Source organism: Delphinapterus leucas, chromosome 20 (assembly GCF_059928025.1).
Source record: "Delphinapterus leucas isolate spDelLeu-1000000601 "Yukka" chromosome 20, BTC_Dleu_Yukka2, whole genome shotgun sequence".
Classification (NCBI taxonomy): Eukaryota; Metazoa; Chordata; class Mammalia; order Artiodactyla; family Monodontidae; genus Delphinapterus; species Delphinapterus leucas.
Genome location: NC_143148.1, coordinates 42307277 through 42321345, shown reverse-complemented (window position 1 = coordinate 42321345; position 14069 = coordinate 42307277). Strand labels below are relative to the sequence as shown.

The following is a 14069-nucleotide window of genomic DNA, read 5'->3' as shown; positions in this document are numbered from 1 at the left end:
TCCTAAACTTGTAGGGAGGAAAATGGATTATTTTCTCCAGAGTCCTTAATCGTAGATAACAGTGAGCTAATAAAAGACAAGAACGGTTTTTGAGAGGGTCTCTACATTTCAGTTTAAATGTGGAGACCTGGGTTCCTTCACCTGGCTTTTAACATTTCAGTTATAAGTGGATCTTGCTGGAAAAGGCCCTGTATCTTGTTAGATTGCCTTACTATAGGTATTGCCTGCAAATCCAAAGAAAGTTGAGCATCTTTTCCCAACTTTCTCAGCATTTTTACATGAGGTAAATATAGCTGTTAAGCTGACCTGGAAATCTCAGTTTTAGAAAGGTTCCAGGTCATGTATGCTTGTGGTGGCCTGCTTCAGTTGGCCACTGTCAGAGAAAAGGTGTGTGAATGTCACCTATGGCCTCTTTATGGAATCCCTGAAAGCCTTCCCATGTGGCTAAGATATAGCCAGATGGGCCAGGTGTGGTTTTCAGGAGGCCAAGGGCAGTTCCAGGGCAGACAGTGATCAGCTTGTTTCCTGTTTCCCATCAGTGTTGAAGGTGTTTGCTCCATGACCCAGGTGTTAACCGGTTATGTAGCTTTCCTGTATTATTTAGTTCCATCCTCATGGCATCTCTGGAAAGTGGCTGGAGCAGATGATGGTGTACCTGTTTTGTGGGTGAGCCCTGAGCCCCTGGGATGTTTGGTGACCTGCCCTGGCTGTGGGGCTTAGGGTGCAGCGGAGTAGCCTAACTTGTCAGATGCCCTCACCTGATCCCAGACACGTGTGTCCACGCTGCTGCTGCCTTTCCCTGTTGCATTCCTTCCCTGGGTAGAGTGAGGGAATGTCCAGTTGGATTCTTAGGGGATCACAGTGTTCTTAGGGGACAGAGCTGAAAGGTGCTTCATGCTGAGTGGGCCCAGACTGACTTACGTGCTTTGCACTGGGCTTGACTGACTTACCATCCCATTGAATCTGTAAACTTGTTTTTCTGTAGATTTGAGTACAGGCCTCCTTTGTAAAAGGTGTTTATGAACCCAGTTGTCAGTGTCATTGTTTTCCAGAAAGGCCTTTGTTCTGACGATGTCTTTTGTAGCAGAACACACTAAGCTTGTCTAATTAGAAAGGTTTCATTTCAAGGGTTATACTGATTCATACCTTCTGTGTGCCAGGTGCATGCTAGGTACAGGGAGAACAACAATAAAGCCTGCACAGGCCAGCCTTATCCTCAGAGAGCCTCTGGCCTATTCTGTAGAGAGTCCACTGAAAGGCTCTCTACAAGAGGAGGCAGAGCCTGGGTATGGTTTTGAGGGATGAGTAGGAGTTTCTCAGCAGGTGAGGCCTGTTGGGCCTAAAATGAGCCTGGTTGGTAACTGGCTTGACATCTCTGTGCCGGGCTTTCTGGGCACTCCTCAAATATAAGGGAGAGCTGGAGAAGGAGGGGTTATGTTTGAGCTAAGAGCCAGGCTTAGACTGATGGGCTTCAGCTGCATTTGCCGAGTCACCAGAGCTGGGAACCCCAGGAGCAGATCTGGTGGGGTGAGGAGACATCAGAGCCCTGCCACTGGTGCCAGGAGATAAGGGCATCTGGGTTGATCTTGTTAGGAAGCCAAGGAGGCCCTGAAACTGAGGGTCCCTGGGGAAATGACATGCTCAGGCAGAGTTCATGGACCTTTGGGTGTCTCCAGCTCTTAGTGATGACACATGGAGGGTGTGGCTGACTAGGCTGACAGATGCTCCAGTGTGACCCTCAAAATAGACTGTAACATCATCCCAGCAGTGGCGGCGGTGGTGGCCTCCTGACATGTGATGAGTGGCTCTACCCAAGAACAGCAAGCCTGGGCTATAGCACTGGATGGAGCTGCAGGGGTGGGATGCGGACGCTTTCCTCTCCTCTGCATCTGGTGCTCAGGCCCAAGCCCTGTGGCCCTTTGGCCACAGCCAGCCTGCCTTTCCTTTCACTTGCAGCCAGCTTCCTTTGGCCAGGCAGTAATGTGCTCATCCATTAATTCTCCACATGACAACGAGGCACCCATTGTTTTGTCCCAGGCCCAGACCTGGGCCCCAGGATAGGCCCTCCCTATCTAGAGAGGAGGCAGATAGGCCTGTGCACATGACCTCACAGGCTGGTGTAGGAAAAGCCCATCCATGGTGTGTGCTGTACCCAAGGGTGGCCCAGAGGTTGGACTTCCTCCTGTACCTGAGAGTCTGGGGAAAGCTTCATATAAGAGGTGATGATGCTGAATCTGGAAGGGTAGGTTGGAGGGTTCCAGATGGACAAAGTGAGAAGCGACGCTCTAGACGAAAGGAACAGTGCATCAAAGACGTGGAAGACAGAGCATGAGTTAGGCAGGGGCCAGGTCAGAAATACCTTATGTGCTTTTTCCAGAGAGCTTGGGCTTATCCTGAGGGCAGTAGCGATATACGAGGACTTTGCATCTGCCTGCACTTTTGTTATTTATTTATTTACTTGGCTGCTTGGGGTCTCAGTTGGGGCATGCGGGATCTTTAGTTGTGGCGTGTGAGATCCAGTTCCCTGACCAGGGATCGATCCCAGGCCCCCTGCTTTGGGAGCACGGAGTCTCAACCACTGGACCACCAGGGAAGTCCCCTGCCTGCACTTTTGAGAGTGGATAGGGGAGAAGAAACTCTGCTGGTTTGGTTCAGCCAGGCCCCTCTGGCTGAGATTCCTGTCCGGTGCAGGCCAGTGGCTTTATTTTTATTTTATTTTAAAGAATTATTTATTTATTTATTTATTTATTCATTCATTCATTGGCTGCATTGGGTCTTCGTTGCTGCGTGTGGACTTTCTCTAGTTGCGGTGAGCAGGGGCTACTCTTTGTTGTCTCTTGTTGCAGAGCATGGGCTCTAGGCGCGTGGGCTTCAGTAGTTGTGGCTCGCGAGCTCTAGAGTGCAGGCTCAGTAGTTGTGGCACATGGGCTTCGTTGCTCCGCGGCATGTGGGATCTTCCCGGACCAGGGCTCGAACCCGTGTCCCCTGCATTGGCAGGCGGATTCTTAGCCACTGTGCCACCAGGGAAGCCCTGGGCCAGTGACTTTAGGTCCTTGACTCTGGGCATGGCTTTCCTATAGCAGTTGTCTCTTCTCTCTCTTGGTTGGCCTTTCTCCTGTATGGTGGGATGCATAGGTAGGATGTTGAAGACTGGTAGCCAGAGTGGCTTCTTGGAGGTGAAAGGCCTCTGTGTGTGGCTGGTATTCTCTGGTACTCTGGTTTTGTTAAGTCCCATTTGAAAGACAACATTGTCCATGATTTTTCATGGAGACTCAGAGATCCACTCACCCAGTTAAGATCTCACCTGCCATGTTTCTGGTTTGCAGAGCTACTTGAGCGCAGGTCCTCCAGTCTAGAGACAGCTTGTGGCTGGCCTCTCACCCTGGGAACCCCACTCCAGTCTCTGTGCCTTGTACAGTGCTGTTGAGAAATTTGGTGCTCATCTGTGGACCTGGAGAAGGCCTGTCCTGCCAGCTCTGAGAAGTAGGTGCTGTCTTTGCCCAAGGCAGGTACAAACAGTGATCATGCCCTGTTCTCACCGACATCCCCCCAGTGCTCATGGCCTCAGGGGCAGATGCTGAGCTGTGGGCAGCATCTCTCCCTAGTAACACATTGCACTGTTTCTGGAGATGTGGTGTATTGGGGCTCTGGAGCAGCTTGGAGTGTTGTATTGCTTACCTGTATTGGGGGTTAAAGCCCAGGTCTAGTTGGGTGGGTGTACTGAGGTGCAGCTCTGGCCTAGAGTGAGAGGACTGGAGTCCACATGGCATCCTCTTTTCTGGTAAGACCTGTTCCTGCCCTGAGCACATCTGGGCTTCCCTGAGACCTCCCTGCCCACTGTATGTCACCACCCAGGCTCCAACTTCGAGGTGAGAGTGAGGAGTATGGCTTCTTTCTTCATAAATGGGGACTTTCTTGGTCAAAGATCAGCCTCTAGAGAAATTCCTAAAATTCACTTCACGCCTACCCCTCCCCCACCCCACCCCCATTATTTTTTGTTCTCGGGAATGTTTGGTCTTTTCTTTTCTTTTTGGGGGCCACACCGTGCAGCTTGCGGGATCTTAGTTCCCTGACCAGAGATCAAACCCGGGCCCCCTGCGGTGGAAGCGCAGAGTCCTAACCACCGGACCACCAGGGAATTCCCTGGTCTTTTCCCTAGATGAGTCACCAGGTAAGGGAGATTCCCTGTTAGAGGGGCAGCAGGGAGCTCATCAGAGTGGAGCACAGGAGGCTGGTCTCAGCAGCTCTGCATGGCAGGCACTGTGTGCCATCCTATTCTGGGACCATTGGGAGGGAATCAAGGGCCCAGAGTGGGTGGTCAGAGGTTAGAAGGAAGAGACCGATCACTAGGAGAGGGGTGGATAACACCGTGTCAAAATGCAAGGATGTTCCTCTGCCTCCCTAGAAATTTTGTTTAAAATCCACATAAAATGTCTTTCTAGCTCTAGGATCCTTGGTGTTCTGTTGTAATTGAATTGTGAGGTTGTGACTCTTGCTAGAAATGAGACAAGGGGACTTGGTGCTGGAACAGGGCCCAGCCCCCTGCCATGGAGGAGCCAGTGAAAGATGCTCTGGACTGTGTAGGGAAGTGGGGGAGGGGTAAGTCTTAGCATTCCTTGTACACTCTCTTCCTCTCCTACCTCTTGGACCTTAGAGATGGCCTGGGATTCAGGGAAGTTTAGGTTATGGATGACAAGTGTCAAGGCTCAAATAACCCCATTGTCCACTCAGCTTGCATGGCAAATGTTACGGATTGATAGCGGCATTTGTTCTTGTCCAGACAGAGCCCCAGATGTTTTCTCACTGCACAATGCACCAGGCAGCTGCTATCTTTTGGTCAGAGTTGCATCATGAGACAAAACCTACTTACTGGTCCTCAGGGCAGAGACAATTTAAGATGAGAAGAGGTGGAGAGAGGAGAAGGGCAGTTGTGCCCAGATGGTCCAAGGGCTCAGCTTGTCTCTTCTAGAGGACATTGCCGAGGCAGAGCTGAACCGAGAGGAAAGAAGTAGAGGGGATGGTTTGCTGAGCAGAACTGGTTATAACCTGGTCTGCAAAACCATGTGTCTGAAATTGGCATGGGCTATTTTATAGAATGCTCTCTTTTAATATCAACTGTTGTGTGAGGAGTTTATTGGTAGTTACATTTGCCTTGCCTTTTTTTTTATTTTTAATAAATTTATTTTTTTATTTTTAGCTGTGTTGGGTCTTCGTTTCTGTGCGAGGGCTTTCCCTAGTTGCTGTGAGCAGGGGCCACTCTTCATTGTGGTGCGCGGGCCTCTCACTATTGTGGCCTCTCTTGTTGCAGAGCACAGGCTCCGGATGCGCAGGCTCAGCAGCCGTGGCTCACGGGCCCAGCCGCTCCGTGCCATGTGGGATCTTCTCAGACCAGGGCTCGAACCCGTGTCCCCTGCAATGGCAGGCAGATTCTCAACCACTGCGCCACCAGGGAAGCCCAGGCTTGCCTTTTTTTTTTTTAAACAAAATGTATTTTTATTTTACCTATAATTTTTTTTTAAACTGTAAAGGAATACATTCGCTCTTGTAACACCTGACATGGTGTACATTTTAAAAATATCAATAGATAGCAGAAGGGACAGAGAGATGCAGGTTTAAACAAATCCAGGTTATTGCCATTATGTATGTTATATCATTTGAGACTAGTGCAGAAAACAGAAACGATTCCAGATATTTTAAGCAGGAAGGGGTTTATTACATGGAATTTGATGCTTTCAAAATCATTAGGACTTAGTTTCCATGTAATGGTAGGTTACTTGAATAAGACCCCGTGCTGAGAATAATGAAAGATGCTAAGTTACAAACCAGCAAACTCAAGGCCAGTTTCTGGATGAACACCTGTAACTAGAGAACACCTGTAACTAATTAAGGGTAATATCTGAGTACCTAAGAGCATTTGCTGTGTCCACACTGAGCTCTGCTCCAGCTTTATAATTACACAGGGCCAGAGAGGTTGGGGTCCAAAGCTTACGGGATGTGGGGTCTGGTGGGAACCCTCTCACGTTCAGGTGGGGTGCCAGTTGGTTATACCCTCTAGTTAAGGGCAGTGTCTTTGGTTTTGGAATGTGGTAAGCTCTGGAAATTTTCAAGGCTTGGTACCTGAGTTTCCCAGGAGATTCTTTAGGGAAGGAGCCAGAATGCAGGGTTGTGAATAAGCTGCCTAGGGCCACTCATGGGGGCTGTTCCTCCCCTTCCTGTCTTGTGGACTCTCTGGGTGTTTTGATGGTGCTGGTGGTAGTGTATGCATGAGTGTCTCCAGACCCACATTCAGAACCACCTTCCTCTCTGCAAGCATATCCTGTCTCATGGTCCCTTTGCCTTCAGGCTTGCTCTTTCTTGGATGGTACCGGGTTGGGCCCGTTCATCTAATACCCTTCCTCTCAGTGGGGGGGCCTGCACAGAATTGGGCTCAGTGCGTGACTGGGTGGCTTCCTGGTAGAGGGGCAGGGTTGGGGTGCGGCTGCTAGAGGAGCAGCTTGTACACAGTAGCTGGTGTCATGAAGGACTGTGGCTTTAAGCAGGTCCGTCAGACCAGGAAGTAAAATCCCCAGCATCAAATATTAGCCCTCGTTTCAGACCTAAATGTCAGTTGGTGTTTCTCCTGAAATGTCTCCCAGGGACCGTTTTGTAACCACGACCTCAGAGATCCCCTCTGTTGTGGAGGCTGTTGATTTCTTATCTGGGGCAGGTTCTGACAGAGACAAGATTGCCAGTCTTGCGAGCTGCGGCTTACGTGTTAGATGTTAAGAGGAAACTGTCCGATGAGATTCCAGTAGCTCCTTGGGGGGTCTGAGGCAGGGGACGGGGCAGTGGTGACTGGCCCTTTGACGTGAGAGGCTTGACGGCAGAGCTTACCTTCCTGCAGCCCCCGAGAGCCATCTCAGTCCTGAGGCTGAGGAGCTTGTCTCTTCTCTCCTCTTTGTCACTTCCTACCGGAGCTCTGTGAGCCTGGAGACGTTCAATTGATGGAACTTAAATTAAAAATGTTCAGGCAATTCCCTGGTGGTCCAGTGGTTAGGACTTGGCACTTTCACTGCCAGGGCCCTAGTTGGATCCCTGGTTGGGGAACTAAGATCCCGCAAGCCTTGTGGCACAGCCAAAAAAAAAAAGTTCAGGTCCCGTAATCATTGGCAACATTTGTTAAAAGTGTCTGTGGGCTTGCCAGTCCATAAAATCCACCTTCCCTCTAAGGAGAAATGGATGAAAAGTAAAAAGAGTTAGTTCTGTGTTCTTCACTCTTGTCATCTGCTGTGTGCTTATGGTGAGGGACTTCTTTCTTCTGGCCCTGACATGAGACCAGGATACTCTGATGCTTTCCACTGAGCTCTGCCAAGCCCTACTTGTCTTGTCCGGAAAAGCCAGATGAGGCTAATGCTGGCCTGCAGGGCCATAGGGGTGTTTTTGGTGACACTGTGTGTGTGTGTGTATGTATGTATGGTAAAATAAATATAAAACGTACCATTTTAGCCATTTTTAAAAAATAAATTTATTTATTTTTGGCTGCGTTGGGTCTCTGTTGCTGTGTGCGGGCTTTCTCTAGTTGTGGTGAGCGGGGGCTACTCTTCTTTGCAGTGCGTGGGCTTCTAATTGTGGTGGCTTCTCTTGCTGCGGAGCACGGGCTCTAGGCGCGAGGGCTTCAGTAGTTGTGGCACGTGGGCTTAGTTGCTCTGTGGCATGTGGGATCTTCCTGGACCAGGGATTGAACCCGTGTCCCCTGCACTGGCAGGCAGATTCTTAACCACTGCGCCACCAGGGAAGTGACCATCTTTTCAGTTCTTTTGAGTGTACACTTAAGAATTGCTTGATTAGCATTCCATGGCGGTCCAGTGGTTGGGGCTCTGTGCTTCCACTGCAGGGGGCCTGGGTTAGATCCCTGGTCAGGGAACTAGGATCCTACAAGCCCCTTGGTATGGCCAAAAAAAAGAATTGCTTGATTGTTCCATGTTTAACTTTTTGAAGAATCACCAAACGATTTTCCAAAGCAGCTATACAATTTTATATCCCCACCAGCAATGTGTGACGTTTCTAATTTCTCTACATCCTCACCAACAACTTATTTCCTTCTTTCTTCCTCCCTCCCTTCCTCATCCTAGGTGTGAATTAGTATCTCATTTTGGTTTTGGTTTGCAGTTCCTAATGACTAGTAACGTTGTGCATATTTTCATGTATTTATTGGCCATTTGTATATCTTCTTTGGCGATACAAATGTCTATTCAAGTCCTTTGGCTATTTTATAATTGTTTGTCTTTTTGTTGTTGAGTTGTAGGAATTCTATATATATTTTGAATAGTAGATCCTTATAGGATATATGAATTGGAAATATGTTCTCCCATTCTCTAGTTTGTCTTTTCACTTTTTTTTTTTGCCTCGCTGGGCAGCTTGTGGATTCTCAGTTCCCTGACCAGGGATCAAACCCGTGCCCCCTGCGGTGGGAGTGTGGAGTCCTAACCACTGTACCACCAGGGAATTCCCTCTTTTCACTTTCTTGATAATGACCTTTGATGCATAAAAGTTTTAATTTTGATGAAGTCCAGTTCATCTATTTTTTTCTTTTGGTGCTCATGCTTTTGGTATCATATCTAAGAATCCATGGCCTAAACCAAGGTCATGAATCTTTTCCCCTATGTTATCTTCTAAGAGTTTTATGGTTTTAGCTCTTGTATTATGATCATTGATCCGTTTTGAGTTAATTTTTATTTAAGGTATGAAGTAGAAATCCAGTTGTCCCAGCACCAATTGTTGAAGAGACTATTCTTTCCCCATTGAATGGACTTAGCATCCTTGTTGAAAGTAATTCAGCTGTATAAATTTATTTCTGGACTTTTACTTCTATTCTACTAGTCTATATGTCTACCTATGCCAGTACCACACTGTTTTGATTACTGTAGTTTTGTAGTAAGTTTTGAAATTGGGAAGTATGAATCCTTTAACTTTGTTCTTTCTTCAAGATTGTTTTAGCTACTTGGGATCCCTTGCAAGTCCATATGGATTTTGAGGACTGACTTTTCTATTTCTACAAAAAAGACTGTTGGAATTTTGATAGGGATTGTGTTGAATCTGTAAATCAATTTAGAGTATATTAACAATACTCTCCATCTTAACAATATTAAGCTTTCCAGTCCATGAACATGGGATGTCTTTCCATTTATTTTTGTCTTCTTTAATTTCTTTTAGCAATGTTTTATAATTTTTTGTATACAAACCTTTTATCTCCTTGGTTAAATTTATTCCTAAGGGTTTTTCTTGTTTGTTTCTTTGTTTGTTTTGATGCTATTGTAAATGGAATTGTTTTCTTAATTTTCTCCTTCGATTGTTCAGTGTTAGTATATTGAAACTGCTTCTTGTGTGTTGATTTTGCATCCTGCGACTTTGCTATTTATTAGCTAGTTTATTAGGTCTAGTAAGCTTTCTGTGTATTGTTTGGGACTTTCTATATATAGGATTTTCTAGATATAGGATCATGTCATCTGCAAATAGAGGTAGTTTTACTTATTCCTTTCCAATTTTTATTTCTTTTTCTTGTCTAATCGGTCTGAGTAGAACTTCCAGTGCAGTGTTGAATAGCAGTGGTGAAAGGTGGACATCCTTGTATTGTTCCTCATCTTAGGGTAAAAACTTTCAGTCTTTCACCATTGGGTATGTTGGCTGTGAGTTTTTCGTAAGTGCCCTTTATCATGTTGAGGAAGTTCCCTTTTGTTCCCAGTTTTCTGAGTGTTTTTATCATGAAGGGATGCTGGATTTTTCAAATGCTTTTTCTGTCAATTGAGATGATCGTGTGGTTTTCTTTTTCCTTCTTTCTGTTAATGCGGTTTATTATATTGATTGATTTTATTTTTTTCCTTTGGCTGCATTGAGTCTTCATTGCTGCGTGTGGGCTTTCTCTAGTTGCGGTGAGTGGGGGCTACTCTTCGTTGCGGTACGTGGGCTTCTCATTACAGTGGCTTCTCTTGTCGCGTAGCACAGGCTCTAGGCACGCAGGCTTCAGTAGTTGCAGCACGTGGGCTCAGTAGTTGTGGCACGCGGGCCCTAGAGCACGCTGGCTTCAGTAGTTGTGACGCATGGGCTCAGTAGTTGCGATGCGTGGGCTCTAGGGCACGCGGGCTTCAATATTTGTGGCTTGCGGCCCCTAGAGCACAGGCTCAGTAGTTGTGGCGCATGGGCTTAAGTTGCTCCACAGCATGTGGGATCTTCTTGGACCAGGGCTCGAACCCACGTCCCCTGCATTGGCAGGCGGATTCTTTTTTTTTTTTTTGCAGTACGCGGGCCTCTCACCAATGTGGCCTCTCCCGCCGCGGAGCACAGGTTCTGGACGCGCAGGCTCAGCAGCCATGGCTCACAGGCCCAGCCGCTCCGCGGCATGTGGGATCTTCCCGGACCGGGGCACGAACCTGTGTCCCCTGCATCGGCAGGCGGACTCTCAACCACTGCGCCACCAGGGAAGCCCCAGGCGGATTCTTAACCACTGCGCCAGGAAGTGCCTTGATTGATTTTCTTGTGTTAAATTGCCCTTGATTTCCTGGCATAAATCTCACTTGGTCGTGATATTAATCCTTTTAATGATGTTGAATTTGGTTTGCTATAGTTTTGTTGAGGATTTGTGCATCTCTCTTCAGAAGGTATATTGATCTATAATTTCCTTTTCTTTTGATGTCTTCTTGATGGCTTTTTGATTGCTGTTCCAGGGTCTGCCCCATCTTGGTCTTGGAACTGGGTACAACACATTTGCAACAGTACCCAGACATTATTCTGCCAAGAACCGAAGTCTCTAGGCCAGAGCTGGAAAGGTGCTTAGGAGCCCATTTAGTCCAGCCTCTCTTCTTCTGATAGGGAACCTGAGATGTGGGGTGAAATCAAAGACCCACAGTCCTGAGTTAGGCTGCAGTGTCTGAGACCAGGCTTCAGAGTCTGGGATGTTGTCTCTGGAGCCCTGCCGCAAAGTGTCCCTGTCACTTTAAAACTCTTCAGGGTCTTCTCTTCAGGAGGCAGGAAGGGAATGTCAGACTTGTTGCCAAAGAGGTTCCTTGCGTGGAGCGCTCCAAGCTATCTCTGAGGACCAGGTGGGGGATTACAGCAAAGGGGTGGTCTCCTCCCTCCAGGCCTTGCTGTATATCTTCGAAGGGTGTGAGAGTCCAGAGGCCTGCTTTCTAAGGTCCTGTCCTCTGTCTACCCCTAGGCCTGCCTGGGTCATGGAAGACTCTCCAGTCAATTAGAGCTGTGCTGAGGCTGTGTCACTTCAGCGGGGTCTCCTGAGGGTCTCCTCTGGGTTATGCTTGGGATGCACCAGGAGCCCCACCTCCTCTACTGAGCATGGATTTTGACCATTTCTTGCTGTTTCTGAAGGTGTGCTCTTCTGATGCAGATTCAGCCCTCCTGTCAAGGCTCAGGGAAGTGAGTATACTGAGGAGCTGACCATGAAGACCAGGTCCCTCATTGCGTCTCTCTGGCATTGAAATGTTGCCCTGGTACAATCCAGGGAGAGTCTGATGGGTGAGAGCCAGCAACCTCCTCAGTATGCAGCCATCAGCTGGCTCTTGAAAATGATTTTTCTATGATTATCAAAGTAATTTATGTTAATCGTAGAAAATCTGGAAAACTAAAGAGAAAAAGGAAGAATCTAAGCTGACTGGAACATGCTCGCAACTCTCTGCGTGACTGCAGTGGTTTCAGCGGACTGTTGCTTTTGTGGGAGAGTCAGCAGAGGCGGATGGAGGGCAGCACGGACCCCAGAAACGACCAGTCCATTCTCAAGGCTGGTCATTTTCCAGGGCCCTGGCTTGGACCTGCTGCCTCAGGGTGGACCTGGCTGTGTGGTCAGCCGAGGGCCACTGCTGCTGCTGCTGCTCTTCTCTCCTGCTCTCTGGGAGATCCTGACCCAGCCCTCTTCTCTCTGGAGCCTGACAGAGAGGCGGAGTCACTCTTCTAGCCCATGTTGTGGTTTTTGCGGTGAAGAGTAGAGACTGAGAAGGTAGAGGCCGACTCATGGCCTCTCTGCCATGAGAGCTCGTCTGTTGTCCCTCTACACTTACTGGCTGTTTCACCTCTCTGACAAATGCTATTTTCTATTTTGCTACCATATTAGAAGAAAGGAGTAAATCAGATGGGTTTACCTTACTTTCACTCATTTTATGGGGTAAATAACTGTTCCCCCAAGCTTCTCAGATATATCCTGCTACTTGAAAAGAAAGCCCTAGTGGAGATGTGAAGTGTGGGGAACTAAGCTCTGTCTGTGCCTGTCACCAGCTTGGGGAGTGAGAGCCCTTGTTGCGTCCCTCCCAGGAGACCATGGCAGCCTGTGTCTGTTAGTGTTCCTAGCATTGCCTGACCCATTACCAAGAAGGAAGCAAATGCTCACCTTCTTTCTCCTTGGCAGTCCCATGTAAACAGGCATTTGTTTTTAGATGTCCCAAGATCCAGGCCTTCAAGGATGGCCTACTTTCCTTTACCAGATTCCAATACTAGAAGAGCCTCCAGTGCATGAACTAGAGGACAGTGGGGTTGTCCACTCATTTCAGTGGCTGCCCTGAGGGCTCTCTGGATTCATGGTGATAGCTGAGGAAGCAGACTCTGACAGGCCAAGTGATGTGCCCTTGGGCACATGGTGAAGAGGTGATTTGAGTCTGGGTTTGTCCAATATATTTGCTCTGATACAGGTATGTTTCCTATTCAGCTGTTTGTGCACAGTGTAAAGGCTTGGAGCAGAGCTGGAGCAAGGCTGCTACTGACAGGCACTTAGGCTCCAAACTTTCCAAGTACGTCTCAGAATTGCCCTTTCTTTGGTGACTGGTTGTGTTGGGATGTGTCCTGGGCAGCTCCTCCCCCACCCAGTAAGTTCACCTTATTCTAAAGAACACTTGGCTCTCTCCACATCTTGCCGTCCCACTGTTTCTTTCCTTGTCCAGCCTTGTCATCTTCCACTGGGATGATTTTGGTAGCCTCTAGTTTTGCCTCTTCAATCCATTTTTCAAATATCAGATGTTTGATCAGTTGCGCCCTTTCTTAAACCCTTTCTGCAGCTTCCCAATGACCTCCCATGAAGTTCAAACTCCTTAAGCTAACATGCAGGCTGTGTGTGAATAGCTTGTTTCCGGCTCCAGCTTTGGCTCTTTTTAGGTCTACCCAAGCTGTGACCCAGCCACACTGAACTCTTCTCACTTCCTTGACCACGGGGCTGCTTTCTTGCCTCTACGCCTCAGCACATTCTGTTGCTTCTGCATGGAACAAGCTCCTTTTTTTTCCCCCTCATCTCCTTTACTAGGTCTTGGCTCAGCCTTCGCTTCCTCTGGGAACCCCCCACTCATTGCACCCTGATTCTCTGGCCCACCCCTGACTTGGCACTGGAAACTGTTCCAGGGCAGGGAATCCACCCTTGTGTCCCCAGCGCTGTACTAGGCACAGAAGATCTTTGTGGAATGGGTGACTACAGAGGCCTCTATGAAGAGACATTTATCACACCTGTTTTTACAACTTTAGCAAGGACCCAACAGCAGCAAACAACCCATTCATTTTCAAGTGCCACCAGAGATCAACGGAGGGGAGGCAGCATCTTAACATCATTCTTCCTGCTTCTTAGATCCAAAGGTGAACATACTTGGGTTTGGGTTTTTTTTCCTTATTGTTTTGCCTCATTCATGGCAGCCTATCGGAGAGCTGCGACCACATCAGTCCAGGACCTGGCAAGGCACTACACATGTTACTCATTGGTGATTTTTCTTTTTAATAAATTTATTTATTTTTGGCTGTGTTGGGTCTTCATTGCTGTGGGCGGGCTTTCTCTAGTTGCGGCGAGTGGGGGCTCTTCTTCATTGCGGTGTGCGGGTTTCTCATTGCGGTGGCTTCTCTTGCTGTGGAGCACAGGCTCTAGGCACGTGGGCTTCAGTAGTTGTGGCTCACAGACTCCAGAGCGCAGGCTCAGTAGTTGTGGAGCATAGGCTTAGTTGCTCCGCGGCATGTGGGATCTTCCCGGACCAGGGGTCAAACCTATGTCCTCTGCATTGGCAGGCGGATTCTTAACCACTGTGCCACCAGGAAAGTCCCCTCATTGGTGATTGAGA

The 14069-nt window shown here is 48.1% G+C and overlaps 1 protein-coding gene across 5 annotated transcripts in view; it reads left to right on the top strand.

Annotated features, from left to right (window-relative positions):
• Window positions 1-14069, top strand: part of RANBP10 (RAN binding protein 10) — a 66633-nt gene that overhangs the window by 2677 nt on the left and 49887 nt on the right. The window contains exon 2 of one of the 5 annotated variants that reach the window (XM_089903220.1): window positions 13489-13596. The exons of 2 other annotated variants lie outside the window; for them this stretch is intronic. The gene's annotated coding sequence lies outside the window, so the exon portion shown is untranslated. Of the gene's footprint in view, window positions 1-6454; window positions 13597-14069 lie in introns of those variants that run through there. 2 more of the 5 variants (XM_089903219.1, XM_089903218.1) reach the window with 2 other exon arrangements.